Here is a 15,672-nt window from a genome sequence, read left to right as displayed (position 1 = left end):
AGGGATAAAAGTAAACTGACTTCCTGTTCTGCTCATTTCCCAGCATTGTCCTCCTTATCATCACAGGCAGAAGTAAGGTAACATTTGACACCAGTATATAGGTAATAGAGCTACACACAATAGCTTAGGATAACAACTCGCTATAGAATGATCTCTATTAAAGGCCACTGAGACTGCCCACGGGCATTTCTCATTCACTGAATGGGACAGGTCCTGTCTATTGTGTCCTATGGTTCATAGTGCTTGCTTTAAAGCATATCTCTAAACGCTAAATTAAACACTAAACGCTAAAATAGCATTGGCAAAATGGCTTCCCCCATAAAAGTGTAAGTAAAAATTATGTAAAAAATAATAACACATGTCAGTACCTGGCTCTGATCAGTTAAAAAAGTTATAGGTGATACATTCAGGGAACCTGTCACCTAGACAATGCTATCCAATCTATTGGCATCATGTTATAGAGCAGGAAGAACTGAGTGGATTGATATATAACTTTGTGGAAAAAGATTCAGTATAACTTGTAAATTGTTGATTGAAATCCCTGATCATTCTGTGTTAAGGAGTCCAGTGGGCGGTGTCACTCAATGGACTGGACTCTTTAGCATGGAAACATCAGAGATTTCAATCCATAAATTACAAGTTATACTGAATCTTTCCCATAAAGTTATATATCAATCCACTCAGCTCCTTCTGCTCTATAACATGATGCTGATAGCTTAGGTAACATTTTCATGGTGACAGTTTCCCTTTAAGGGGAGAATTAGATGAGTGAGCATCTCCAAGCTTATGGCTCAGCAGGGAACATGGACTACCAGAATAGAAACAATGGGGAATGGGGGCAGTGTCGGACTTGGGTACCTGGGGCCCACCAGAGGAAAGGCTTCTGGGGGCCAGCTAATAAAGAACCAATGAGAAATGGAACTGTTACTGAAGTGTCACTGCCGGTTCTAAGTTAGGGGCCCACTGGAGGATCCTCTGGTGGGCTAGTGCGATGCCCTGGCCCCTAGGGGCCACTCCGCAGTGTAGATGGTGTTAACAGGCAGGAACCGGGGCAGCTGTAGGATAATGTGGTCACGGTGTAGGCACCGTGTAAGGTTCAGAAACAACGGTAGTTGTATATTTATTGTAACGGTGGTAACTAGTAGCAACAGTCTCTCCGGATGCAACCGGGAATAAGGCAATCTTGAATAAAGCAGAGTAATGGGTTAGTCCAACACTAAATGGGGGGATGAGTATAATTTTTTTCTCTCGTTTCTGTTCCAGTCCGTTTCTATACTCGAACATTCTGTAATGCTGGACAACCCTTTATTATAACATTGAATGCATCACGAACTGAAAAATGTGAAAAATCTTTAGCAGATTTTTCACATTTTTTTTCTTTTTAATAGAACTCGATCATCTTGCCTTTCCCCAATATCCAAGAACGAGGGGGAAAAAAACAATAAGTTTTCAGCTTTTCACATGCAAATAGATGACATTTCTCCCCCACCATGCTTCTTATCTATCCGTATACCATAATTAGAATTTTTTTGCAAAAAAAAAAAAAAAAGTCTATTTCGTTCTTATTAAATCATCTTCCTCGAATGATTCCTCTAAACAAAGCCTTCTCTCTGACCTTCTGTTTGCTCTTACAACTCACCTGCTTCTATAACTGGATATCCAGATGTTACAAATTAATCAATCCTGGAGTCGGCTTAGATGTGCCGGCACACCGAGCCCTGCAATAGAAGATTAAAAAAAAAGAGCGTAAAAAAGAGGTCACGGAACAAAAGCCGAGTATTCTATTATTTAGAGAAAGTGGGAGATACAAGAAGAATTGCCTGAGCGCTGACAATGGATGTAGATATACATTTCCCCATATGAATCCACTATTTTGCATTTAACCAATAAATAGTAATGGAGGTCCTAAATAATCCTGTCATAGAAGAAATATAGCCGCTCGCTTCAAAGCCGATGCTCGGTGCTAGGAAGGAAAGAGTCACGAGCGGAGGATCTACAGTCCTCATTGCTGGCATTTGAGACTTTTTCATCTTTAGTAAGTACCTTAAATAGTTTAACCTTGTGTTAAATCCATTCAATTATGTAGAAAAAGTGGCAACGGGGGTTGTTTTGTTAGATGGGCTAATCCATGGAATTTTTATGGGATCAAATAAATTTTGCATTTTGGTAGTCTTTATTGTTTGGTTTCCAGATGGTGGACGCTGTCATGATGCGTTGCCATATGGTCACGCTAGATATGTGTTGACCAAAGCTGCCATTTAGGGGAAACTGGTCGGCCATCTAATGGTGGCCATACACCTACTCTCCCTCATCTTCCCCATATACAAGAATGTTCTGCATGGCCGATGAGGAGAGGAGGCATGGCCAAGATCTTCATCTGTGGGTCCCAGGAGATCCCCATACAATTTATACTGACAGCTGGCTTGCATAAGGATAAAATATAAGGGGACCTTAATGTGTATAGTGCCCCCCCATTCTCACCTTAAAGGGGTTATCCAACGCTACAAAAACATGGCCACTTTTGCCCCACTCGTCTCCAGTTCAGGTGTGATGTGCAATTAAGCTCCATTTACTTCAAGAGAACTAAGTTTAAAAACCCACCCAGACTTGAGACGAGTGGTGCAAAAGTGGCCATGTTTTTGTAGCACTGGATAACCCCTTTAGCAGTATATATGTATGACTGGACCAGAAGTGATAGATCTTGCGATAGATATTGACCAATTTTGGTTGACTGTCTGTCTAATGTTGGCTGACTGTCTAATGTGTACAGTGGTCTCCGACTTCGATTCCCCCCAGAGGGCACACCTGTATGGTTGGACCAGGAGAGATAGCTGTTGCTTGAACAGTGAGGAAACATATGAACTAGCCCAACTATGCTATAAAAGGGTTCAAACCGCACTCATTTACAGAATTAGAAAAAAGGGTTGACTGTTCTAAAACACTGTTGGCAGTTCTCCTGCGGCATCTGCTTTACCCAGTCATCAGCAACATGAGTGTGGCATGGTTTCCATAACTAACAACTCCACTGAAGTCAGAGTCGGTCAGCCAATTGGTAGATGGGAGCGGGTTTCCATGGCTGGTCCCAATGATGTCAGGACCAATTTGCAAATTAGGGAAGAAGGAACACCAGGCCAATTGTGGTGGCATTTACAGACATGATTGTATCTTGTACCTTCACTAGCCTTCCTCTTTCCCCCAGCTGTACCTTGTGTATGACCCTGTAGCCATTTCTCTATACATGTTCTTGGGTTCCTTTGTTTTTCACCTGGTCTGTCCCTGATTAATTCTGGTTGTGATTGGTCTTTGGTAGTGTTGAGTAGAGATGAGCGACCTGGAGCATGCTCGAGTCCATCCGAACCCAAACATTCGGCATTTGATTAGCGGTGGCTGCTGAAGTTGGATAAAGCCCTAAGGCTATGTGGTAATCATGGATATAGTCATTGGTTGTATCCATGTTTTCCAGACAACCTTAGAGCTTTATCCAAGTTCAGCAGCCCCCGCTAATCAAATGCCGATCGTTCGGGTTCGGATGGACTCGAACCCGAACCCGGTTCGCTCATCTCTCGTGTTGAGCGAATGTGTTGAAAGTTTGGGTTCAGCAACGTTCATCTGAACTCGAAGGCTAGGAATTTGACTCTGGAGAAGTTGAATGCTGCCTTGGGGCTGCCAGGAAAATGTGCATACAGCCTATGGCTGTATCCATGTTTCCCAGGACTCCCTGGGGGTGCATCCAACTTTTCCAGACGATGGGAATCAAATGCTGAGTGTTAAAGTTCGGATGAACTTTGCCGAACCCAAACTTTCGCCAAATTCGCTCAACACCAGTCCTTGACATTCCTATCTGGTTCTTGACTTGTGGCTACTCTGTTTGACTTTTTATGTGCAGATTTGGCTCTTCATGTATCCTCCTGGTTTGACTCGGACTGTTGACCCATTTCCCATTTTAACTGGACCATCATCCAGTTAAGGGCTGCCACTAGGGCAGATCGTCCACATAGCCAGGGACAGTGGGCTGTGTTTAGCTCAGGCCTTATGTTGAGGGGCTGTGTCTGGTATTGCAGTTAAATTCTATTCACTTGGATGGCGATACCCTGTAATACCAGACACCAACCAAGAGGGGCACTGTGCTGTTTCTGGAAAAACAACCAATCTTTTTTAGTAGTTCTGGACAAATAGACACAAAAAAGCTAGTAGAACCCTACTCTACTAGGTCTACTGGCCAGTTAAAGCCTATTACGGGATTAAAGCAAGGATCTAAGTGCTAGTATAATAAATTGGGTTATGATCTGGTGATGGTTCAGTATATTTGTCCAAATGTTTCATTTTCTTTATATGATGAATAACATAATGTTACTTTCTGCTCCTGTTATTCCTGTCACCGCAGAACAATCTTAGGCATCTAACCCTGCAAAAAGACGGCTTTGGTCCACGGCTGTTGACAAGTGATCATCCTTAGATTCTTTATTCATGAATTCATCCATTTATTTACAACTCATTGTCCTTTCCTATAACCTTGGATATGAATATCAATCTAAAATTAACTGGAAACTCACGATTTTAAGAGCGGAAAAGCCAACTACATTCACAAAATACAATTTACGGAAACATGCAGAGCGACAATGCAAATGGATTTTTACTTTTATTTTAGAGGTTGCTCACATACAATATTGAATGGTCTACAGAAAAAGCTTCGAAAATAAGATGATGATACAGTGGGACCCCCAGCGATCTGTGGGAAAACCTGACAGTAAAGGTCCTAATACATAGGCCAATTATTAGCCAAAACAGGCCGTTGTTACCCTGTGTACTAAAGTATATTGGCTGATCACTCAATTCTGGCATGTTAAAAAAAATATTGGCTGTCAGCTGCACATCTTCTCGTGTAATAGGGGATGTGAAGCTGACAGCTGGAATAGGCTCAGTAAACGAGTGCCGATCAACGAGATCAGCACTCAGCCCAGGCCATGTAATACAGCCCTAAGGGTATGTGCACACTACAGAATCCTGACGGAACACGGAGCTCGCGACTGTCTCCGCTTCTCCCATAGGCTTCATTGTATGGTTTGGCAGATTCCGCCGTCCACCCAAAGAATGAGTGGGTTCATTCTTCGGGCAGATGGCGGAATCTGGCTGCAGACTCCACGGCAGGTGTTCCGTCGGGATTCCGTAGTGTGCACATACCCTAAGTGTTCATTTTCCCTACAGCGCCACTCCAGTTGAAATAAAGTATTACACACTATCCAAATTAATTAGTGGGTTGTCTGCCGAACACGAACCTGACTGGTTGTACATTGAAACCCGCAGCCTGAAAAACATAGATGCAACCCTAGGAGAGCATATTTTCCAGGCAGCCCTAGGGATGTATCCATCTTTTCCAGGCAATAGGATTCAACGGCCAAGCGATCTGGATCGGGTGCGGCCAAACTAACTGTAAGGTCCCTCTTCTCTACTAGTCACAAAAAAAAAAAAAACACCTAGCCTGAATGGTGACCGAAGCCAAAAAAACTGTAGGTGTGACAATTTCTTATCTTACCCCCATACCTATGGCATACTCGGTGCCGGTAAGCTAATTGGTTGGGCATCTGTCAGGTTGGGAACAGGAATACACAAGACAGGTGAGACCCTGTGCTGTCCCTGCCTACTTACCATGACTGCCCTAAGTGGCAGAGGACAACTGGGCGACAGTCCCTAACCTGTACAGGTGAAAACACGAAAACACTGACAATACAAACAAACACAATAATTTATAGTCAACAAGCCGGTTTGGTATCCGTCGGTAGTTGTAGTGTGAAATCAGAAGTCAAAGGGGAAGTCGGGAAGCCAAAAACCAGAACCAGGAAATCAATCAGGATAAACGCTAATTCAAGGGACACTCAGATACTGAGGCTCTATCGCAGGCAAGGAAGCATGGTGGGAGTAGTAGTTTTATGGAGGCCGGAGTCTCAGCCTCCGGACGTGATTGGGGGTGAAACTTCAGCTCCCAGCACACAAAGTGGAGCTGACTGGTGGTGCTGTCCGCCAGTCAGCACGTACTTAGTAGAATTAGCTTTGCCAGCTGGGGGCCACGGCACACTTACTATGGATGCCACCAACGCGCACCTAGCAACAGGCCAAGCAGGTTGTCAGGGACGACATCTACGCATCTAGGAGGCAGTGCAGGGAGCTGTGCGTGCGGCCTGGCTCATGACAGTATCTTAATAAAAATTTTGCCCAATGTCACAGCCACCTATACAGATGCCTAAAACAACTCTAAATTATGACCCCCATAAAACCCCTCCTCATATCTCATTTTCCAGGACCCAGATAAATATGCTATCTAGGGAATAGTACAATAGGTTAGACTTTCAAAGGACGTCATTAACGGAGAACATTAGTGTTTATCTGTCTAAAACGTCCATTATGGGGATTAAAGCAAAGTCTTACATCCAGCTTATAGATCATGTGAAGTTACGAGAAACAGACTTCCCCTCAAAGGACACTGGTGTAGCCAAGCCCCCCAGAACCTCCATGAAGCACACAATAAAATAATTACAGGGAGTGAGGTGGCTACAGATCAGACACTACACACAGAGGAAACCGTGCCAAGATGTCTGAGAGTTTAGGCTACTAATACATCAATCTGTCTACCGGGGGAATAGAGCTCCGAATTCCTGCAATGTGCAATCATAGAGCTCAGGTGCAAGTCAATGTTATGTTTTGTTCTTCGGAGAGATGGAGATGTCTCCTGTCTGCTTGCCGTCGACCATTGCAACCAAGAATGTGACTATGTCATCCGTTCCGTTGTAGATTATTATTGTACAAATAGGATTCAGATGGTTCTCTGAAATGTGTTGATCCTTTGTTACCTTTGTAACCAGACGGATTTTTGGTCACGTCACCTCTATGTTCTACCCCGGCTGTTGTTTATTGCCTGTTGCATTATTGACCTGTAGATCCGACTCAATCAGAATACCGAGATCGAGTATTCTACTAAAGCTTACATGGGTTTCTTATATATAATAGTATTTTGAAGCATTTTAATATTAAAATGTAAGTGTAAAAATGGCTTTTTTACTTTAACGTAATAATAATAATATAACTTAATTAAAGGGAAAAAAAAAAGAAAAAAAAAAAAAAAAATATATATATATATATATATATATATATTTTTTTTTTTTTAATCGAGCGGTAGCAGTAAGGAGTGACACAGCTTAATGGCTGTATTGGGAACTGCAGGGCTGCTGAAGCCCTAGTCATAGCACAGTTACATATCACTGGCAATACAGAGCCTCCCTTGGTTTCCATATAATACATGTTAGTAATAGAATAGACATTACGCTTGGGGAAGCTGTTTTTGTCACTAGTGCAGCACAGTGTAGCAGAGTAAATGGGCATAACTGTCAATAGCTACTCACTCTGCTACCCTGTGCAGTGCCTGTTGCGCTAAAGACACAGACAACTTCCCCAAATGTTATGTCTATTCTAATGCTAACATATATTATATAGACATCAGGGGAGGTTGCAGCGCTAGTGACACAGACAGCTTCCCCAAGTGAAATGTCTATTCTGATGCAAACATATATTATATAGACATCAGGGGAGGCTGCAGCACTAGTGACACAGACAGCTTCCCCAAGTGTAATGTCTATTCTGATGCAAACATGCATTATATAGATATCAGGGGAGGCTCAGTATCGTTAGTGATATGTAACTGTGCCATAATCAGGGCTTGTGCAGCCCTGCAGTTCCCAACACAGCAAATTGGCAGTAGCAGTGGGGATGTGTTGCCCATTACTGCTTTTACTTGGTGTAAAAAATATGTATATATAAACATTTTATTTCATAAAGAAGTAGTTAAAAGTTTTTCTTTGTATCGGAATACCTCTTTAAAAGTATGATCCTTCATGGATAACTTTGGATCATATTGCTGAAAAATCCTTGGTTCTGGTATTAGTTATGGCGGTACAATGCGGATCTGCTTGACTTCGCTCCTGCTCTTCCTACTGAGTGTGTTTCTTAACCTGCTTACTTCTTTACCCCTATACACTTGCATAATTGGCTTGACCAAGTTGAGTGTACATACATTCTAAATGGCGAATGAGGAGATATAATATATCTGGCGGCGGTTTATCTGGCTGAGAACAAAAGGATCGGGCACTTAAATTTCAACATGCCTGATCCTTCGAGCCTCCATAATCTGCCACTGTAGAAAGATAGGAGGCTACCTTAAACATTTGGCAGTAGATCCTGCTAAAAAAGCCAGTTTTTGATTAAACTTATCCAATGTATATGGCCAACCTAAGCCATAATCCCCAGTAATGGCTCCAAAGTCAACCCTGAGTGAGTTTGTGTTCTGGTCACCATCATTGTGTCAAGGCCTGGGCTCATCACATGATCCCCCCTCTAGTGGGCCACGTCTAGTGGCAACGTCATCATGGTTCCCCATCCCCCCCAACAACTTTTTTATTCCATAAACCACTCTACTTGTATCATCCACCATTACAAAATCCATTTCACAACCATCTAGAGGTGTTGGTCTAAATGAAAGAAGGGAAACATTTTATTTTATAGACACGGCTAATTTGATAGCGCTCCTTTTATGACGACAATAAAACTGCTTAATCCTATTGCAAACCGGGGAACGGAGATGGCACAGTTTTTAAGCTGTCATTTGCACCAAGAGATTTCAGGAACTGTTTAGTTTCACAGCCCATTAGAAGCAATCTGCGTTATACGAGATCCGATGCCGCAGCGAGTTCCCTTACCTGTAATATGTAACACTGCCTTAACAACGAGATTTGCATATTCACTCGCGCTTTCAGGGAACAAAAGACAATTAAAAAAAAATTTACATTTAAACAAAATAAACCAATTGTCTATATCAGACCATTGAGTGTGCCGGTGGAAATATGATTGTGGGCTATGGATTTAGTAAAATTACAGATGACCTTAAAGGGATTGTCTGGTTTAGGAAACTCATTTTGAAATACGCCATTAGGAATGCCTAAATTATCCGAATTCTGAACCCTATCCAGGACCGCCAGAGTAAAACGTGCTATAGAGAGTGCTATAGACAGCCCATTGATTTCAATTAGCACGGTGTAATGCTTTGTTTTACCTGTGGTGGCGCTGCATGAAAATGATAGACGCGCTATTTGTTTCACAACACAGATGACAGAAGAAACTTGTGCTACTCTAACAAAAGGGATTGTATAAAGATAAAGGTTATAAACAGACTTGTAGGCCACTACTATTATGACTTAAAGGGGTGTCCAGAATTATAAAAACATGGTTGCTTTAACATTGTGGGGTCCTTTTTTGGGGTTTATTTTTTAAATAAAGCAGCTATGTTTTTCTAAACCAGAAAAACCCCTTTAAGGTGCAATACCCCAATACCTAAAGTTAGAAACTTAGATACGCTTGCATGCTCTGTGACCTCTGTGACTTGTGTAAAGGTCATTTCATAGGGAGAGGGAAGTAGAGTTACTATCGTATTTGCTACCTATTGATGGCACCTTTTGCTGTAATTCTGTACAGTTCACTTTATGGCCGCCTCCTCCTTATCATCACAAGTAGAAATGAGCGGAGCAAATTCGACGAATCAAAATTTGCTGCGAATAGGGCCGTCAATTCGATTCATTCTGCAAATAGAATTCGCTAGGAAATTTGTAAAAAAACAAAATGGCGGCCACACATGCTGTCTGGGGTGACACTGGGCGGGAGGAGCAGGCTGTGTGTTGAGGAGGGAGCAGGGTGGCAGCAGGCAGTTACAGCAGAGCAGGGAGAGACTAACAGAGTTATATAGGGACAGAGAGAGATTTTTGACACTTTTACAACAACATGCATTAACAAATTCACCCTTCCATAATAGACCCAGTATTGTAGCTACTATAGTTTTGGCTGTTTTAATGAAATTCATTAAGATTCGATTCGCCAATCTTAATGCGCTTGACCGAAAATTTGCAAAGCTCGCATAATGTATTTACGCTGCTACGCTCATCTCTAATCACAAACGGAACAGTTTGGCTTAGTTTTAAGCCTAGTGGCCAGCTTTTGGCATGTCCATACAGATTTTTATCCTGTTGGTAATTTGCCAGTCTATTGGTAATAGTGGCAATGATCCAACCAAATTGCTGTGTCATGGCACAAACCCACCTCAAGGCAATCAAAAAAAAGAAACAACCACAAAACCCACCAGGTAAGAAGCAAGAAAAATGAAAAATGGATGACCCCCATCCTCACATATCAATCGTGTCAGATACCAAATCTACCTATAAACCTCTAGTGGTCCCAGGCCTATTGGTTAGACACCAACATGAGACCCTAACAGTCCATACAGATTTTTATCTGTTGGTAAATGGTCAGTCCATTGGCAATAGTGGCCATGATCCAACCATACTGCTGTGCCATGGCACAAACCCACCTCAAGGCAATCTAAATAGAGAAACAACCACAAAACCCACCAAGTAAGAAGCAAGAAAATTGAAAAAATGGATGACCCCATCCTCACATATCAACCGTGTCAGATACCAAATCTACCTATAAACCTCTAGTGGTCCCAAGCTTATTGGTTAGACACCAAGATGAGACCCCAACAGCAGATGTTCTTCAGGTTTCGAATAGTAAATGATTGGATGTCTCTCGCATAGTTGCCCTATACCTGCAGAGCCAATACTGCATTGAGATCCACAGTCATTCCAGAATGCAACTTGACTTCTAATAAAATATATTTTCTCCAGTATCCAACATGGATTTTTGCCAATTACTTGAGATGAGCGCAGCTCGAGAATGCTCAAGATGCAGCCCTGGGGAATCCTGGAAAACATGGCTACAGACAGAGGACTGCCTAGGTCTGCATCCAATTTCTTCAGCCCCAGTAATCAAATGCCGAATGATCGGACTCAAGCATGCTTGAATTATGTTCATCTCTAGCGATTACGCTTACTATGGCCATTATAGTTTTATTTATTTTTTTAAGTCATTGGTTCTGTGAAAAACCATCAATAAAAAATCAGTGGAGTCTCCCTTTAAGCTTATCTTCATAGATACAAAACAAATGGCCTGTGTTCACGGTCTACTAAGGTCTTTAGATGCAGTTAGGACTTTATTGTTCCAGCAGCGAAGCACGAGCACACCTCATTCTACACGGGGTAGGGCAGAGGACTAAAATTAGGACATGCCCTTCCCTAATGGAAAATGACCAAAGCAAAGTAAAAATAAAATACAGAACATATACCCAAAGCTAAATATGACAAGGGTGGCTGACCGTTAAAAGGACCTGATGAGCTGTCACTGTTTTCGGCACCATCAAAAAAAATACTTGGAATCAACTGCATGGAGAGAACTTTAGTAACATTATCATGGGATAGGGTAATTCTCCGAAACCTTATAGTAACTAGAGGGAAGGGATACTGCTTTTCATTGAAGAGGCATAGCTGATGTATGGAGAGTTATTTTCAGGAAATGCTCTGTGAGCAGAGAAAGCATGCAACTTATCCCATTAATCCAAAAGTGTAAAATACCTATCTACAAGAGGCTGTTTCAGGGTATAGCTCTCCTCCTTCCCCCCTTATTGATACAGAAAAGGGGACTGGTGTGCTACTGGTGACTCTGGAACAGCTCAGAACAACAATTACTTCTTGTTGAAGAAACTTAGTTGGTATACCAATATTTTTGGGGGTATACCAAGCTGGTAGGTGGGGGTCTGACTGCTGGGCCCCCCAAAATCCCAAGAATGGAACATAATTTTCCCAACAATGCATGGTGTGTACCACGTGTGTGACCAGTGCTCAGTGCTTGAAAATGTTCCGATAGTAAAGGTTATTCTTAAGGTTCCCATAAACAGGCTAAAGTCATGTGAACCTGACGTTCAGTTGGCTTCTCTCTAAAGTGCATGGTGGCCTCCTGACTCTCCACCAACAGATGATGTCAGTGGAGAGAAGGGTCAGCCATGCTGGAATTCTTTCAGCTCTTCTTTTCATACTGGGAGAGATGAGAGGTTGGTAGGTCATTCTCATTGTGGCTTAATCCTCCTCTACCCATAGAGGACAGGTGAACATTTAATTAAGCTGACCGTTCATATGTAATGTAAAATCTAGAGAGGTTACGGCTATCTGAATAAACGTTCGGGCAACAGTTATTGAAAGCCTACGGTTACCTTTAGTCTTCAATAGAGATGAGCTAACATCAAGCATGCTCGGAAAGTTGGATAGAGCCCTAGGGAGTCCTGGAAAACAGGGATAAAGTCTATGGCCTATGGCTGTATCCATGTTTTCCAGGCAGCTGCAGCCACTGGTAATCAAATGCCGCACACATGGGTTTGAACGAACCCAAGCATGCTCAAGGTATGTTTATCCCTAGTCTTCTTCCATCAACTTCTTATAAATTCTACCCAACCCTTTGTTAGTTAACCAATATGGCCACTATTACACGTAAAGGCAAATTACGAAGAACAGCATCCCACAATGTTCTATCCTCGAGAAACTCCATAGATTGGCCAATCACGACTCTACATTGTATGATATCCCAAGAGCCGTATTTGAGGGCATAAAGGTTGACTTCCAGCTTATCCAAAAACAGACTCAAATAAGAATCCCATGAATAGAAATTCAACAACTTGTCAAAAAGAAGACGACTACAGATTGGATTTTAACTAGAGATTTTAGGAAGAAAAGCTATTTAATTATACTGTCATCTGATTTCCGCTCCCTATGAATACAGCGCTGAAATGTCAGAAAGATCTTCCCCATGATTTGTTCCTTGAAGGAGTCCTCAGCTCAGATATTTACTCCCTGTCTGTATTCTGCATCACTTTATTACCCAACCACGATCTAATCATTCTGCTTGGGAAAAAAAAGAAAGAGACATCACGGTGTGGAGTCAGGAGATAAACTACTTTTCTGCTGGCTGTGGACAAGATACGGCCACTTTGTCACTTAAGCAAAACAGCTGTGAAAAAGAATTTTCACCTCCTGAAATGAAATGCCCGGCAACAAATTCCTTTTTAATAACTTAAGGAAAAAAATTAAGCTCAGCACTTTTCTCGTGGAGGCATATGGGTTCAAAATATGAATATATAACAACATTAAGGTAAGGCGAGGCTATGATTTACAGCCAAATGCACGCCATTATGAAAACCTACTAATGTTCCTGTTACTTGAAAGAATGAATAAAGTTAGTGGGAGGGAGAAGCCGTTCTTTGAATATTCCGATGGCTTTGTGTTTTGAAAACAGTAACTCAGGGTAGAGTTACGGTATATTGACGACGTAATTTTGACATATAGCTTCTATATTGAATACAGTGTAAATGCTGGATGCGAACAACATCCATTATATCACTAAATCATGACTGGGCGAATCACAACACTCAGATGGTGATTTCACCTTAAACTTTTACTAAACTTTTGGGTTTTATTCCAGACCTAAAGTAATTGTCTACTAAAGTTGTGCAATTGGCATCTAAAACCTATACACCGGACAGCTCATCAATCACTGATCAGATGGGGTGCCAACACTGGGCACCCTAGACAATTAGTTGTTCAGAACCCACTTTATACTGTTAATGGGGCTGGAAACATTTGCCTCTGTTCACCGTGTAGTGGGCGGACCTGGTTACTGTGGCTCAGCCGACACTCACTTAAACAGGGAATAAGTTGCAGATACAGGTTGCCACTACTACACAGTAAACACAGTCACTGTGTAGTGCGCGGGTAAACAGCTGATTAGCAGGGATGTCTAACTGATAACCCATCTAGTACGCTATGCCCGGAAAACCCCTTCAGTTAAAGGTCACTAAAAACATCCTGCAGATTCAGAACAGATCACTATGAGAGGGGTATCCTCATGATATACACCTCTATAAGACGTATTTTTTTAGTCTACTATTATAGTACTGAGCATGCTAATGCTGATACATTAGGCTGGGGATAGACTACAACTTCCGTAAAAAAATCCCATAGCATGATGCTATTAGAGTCACACTCCATTAGAGTTGAATGGAAAAACTACTTGTCTGTGTTAGTTGAAGGGTCGGCCGATTATTGCTCCGTGTAATAGAGGCAATAATCAGCCGATAAAACGACCATCAGCTGATCGCTGGTTTAGGTTTAGACCTAAAATCGGTGGGTGCCGACCGCGCCTCTTACTTTTATTGCAGACAGTGTATCTGACTTTGGGGGCTTTGGGCATTTCTGGCCGCGAGCCCAATCACCACTCTAATGTTTGGAAGGTCAATTCTTGCTTCAATTCCAGTTTTAGAATATTTTAGAGGTCTCCTAAGTTGCATAAACTTGACATGTCTCGGCGTTGCTGATGCAGTTAAATATTATATGACCCCACTGAATCTTAAAAACGACCACTGCCAATGAGCGGGGTATCCAGAGTTAAGACTGCTTAATAAATTAGTCTGGACTTTTGAACAATTTGCACCCTTGACGTTATTTGTTACTCGCCATATATAATTATTTATATCAACCTTCAAACTTTGAGTAAAAAGCTGCTCTTGTGATATATAGATTTTCCCGATTTTTTTTTTTTTCCGCCTCCCACAGCAACATAACCCAGAATAGAGTTTCAGTCCCCTTAAACAGCTGCGGCCTGCCATGCCTTGCTCACCGTACACGATGTATGACTCAGTACAGTGGGACAGCTAAAGCCGTTTGAGCTCGGGAAATATATTGCATCTATGAGCTGGTTGCAGGCAATAGGGATTAGCGAGGATCCATAAAACAGTATTTGATTTTAACACTTAGACTTTGGCATGAGAAATTGTGCACAGATTCCATAAATAAGAAGACGGGATTTTACAATCGTGTTTCAGGGTTTGTAATGTCTTCCCGCACTTGCATGAAAGCAACCAGATGCGGCTTAGCGTGAAGAATTAGGCGTGTATGCCGTGATCAGATCACTGCGCTATTATGGGATAAGACTGCAGTATGATAAGACTAGCTCCAGACCACGTGCCATGTATATATATATATATTTATTTATTTATTTTTACATTTATTTTGTAGGGAGAGTGAGGCAATAGTGAAAGTTTAGTATTCGAAAAAGTTGGATGCAGCCCTGGGGAGTCCTGGCCTTTGGCTGTATCCATGTTTTTTTGGACTCCCTAGGGCTGTATCCAACTTTTTCATCCATATTGAAATATCGAACGATCTGACTCTAGCATGGTCCAGTTGCGTTGATCTCTAGTAATAAGTATTGAGATCAATAAGTTGAAGTAACATTGAAGACCATACAGTTTAGTTTGTAGAGGTAGGTTGTAGGCTTGTCCTACCATGTTTGGCCAACTTTTCTCTTGGTGCCATAATCCATTTATGTAGGGACGGGTCAAGCTCTTATGTTGCTATGAGGCTTAGTGCTATGAGGCTGGGCTCTTTTTAACAGCATTTAGTGACATGCTTTACAGCAAGACTCATGGACACAGACGACAGTAGACAGAATCTGTTTGCCTGAGACGAATGTAAAATATCATTGAGCGTGCTCTGTGACGTTTGAAAAGGTCATTCCACAGGGAGCTGCTATTGTCTTGTAACGATGCTATCTAACTGCTGGTGTCACATGATGCTGTAATGTTGCACAGATCACTTTACAGCACCCTCCTCTTATTACTGCAGACAGAACAGGAAGTCTCAGCTTTGTTTTAGCCCCAGTGGTGAGAATGAAAACTGTAAGATTTCTAGATTATTTTAT

At 42.0% G+C, this 15,672-nt stretch overlaps 1 protein-coding gene across 5 annotated transcripts in view; it reads right to left on the bottom strand.

Annotated features, from left to right (window-relative positions):
• TSPAN9 (tetraspanin 9) overlaps positions 1-15,672 on the bottom strand; it is a 352,108-nt gene that overhangs the window by 205,323 nt on the left and 131,113 nt on the right. For all 5 annotated transcript variants that reach the window (XM_069968581.1, XM_069968550.1, XM_069968557.1 and 2 more), the window contains exon 4: positions 1,640-1,718. The gene's annotated coding sequence lies outside the window, so the exon portion shown is untranslated. The remainder of the gene's footprint in view (positions 1-1,639; positions 1,719-15,672) is intronic.

Source organism: Dendropsophus ebraccatus, chromosome 1, assembly GCF_027789765.1.
Source record: "Dendropsophus ebraccatus isolate aDenEbr1 chromosome 1, aDenEbr1.pat, whole genome shotgun sequence".
NCBI classification, from domain to species: domain Eukaryota; kingdom Metazoa; phylum Chordata; class Amphibia; order Anura; family Hylidae; genus Dendropsophus; species Dendropsophus ebraccatus.
This window is presented reverse-complemented; position numbering and strand designations above follow the sequence as displayed.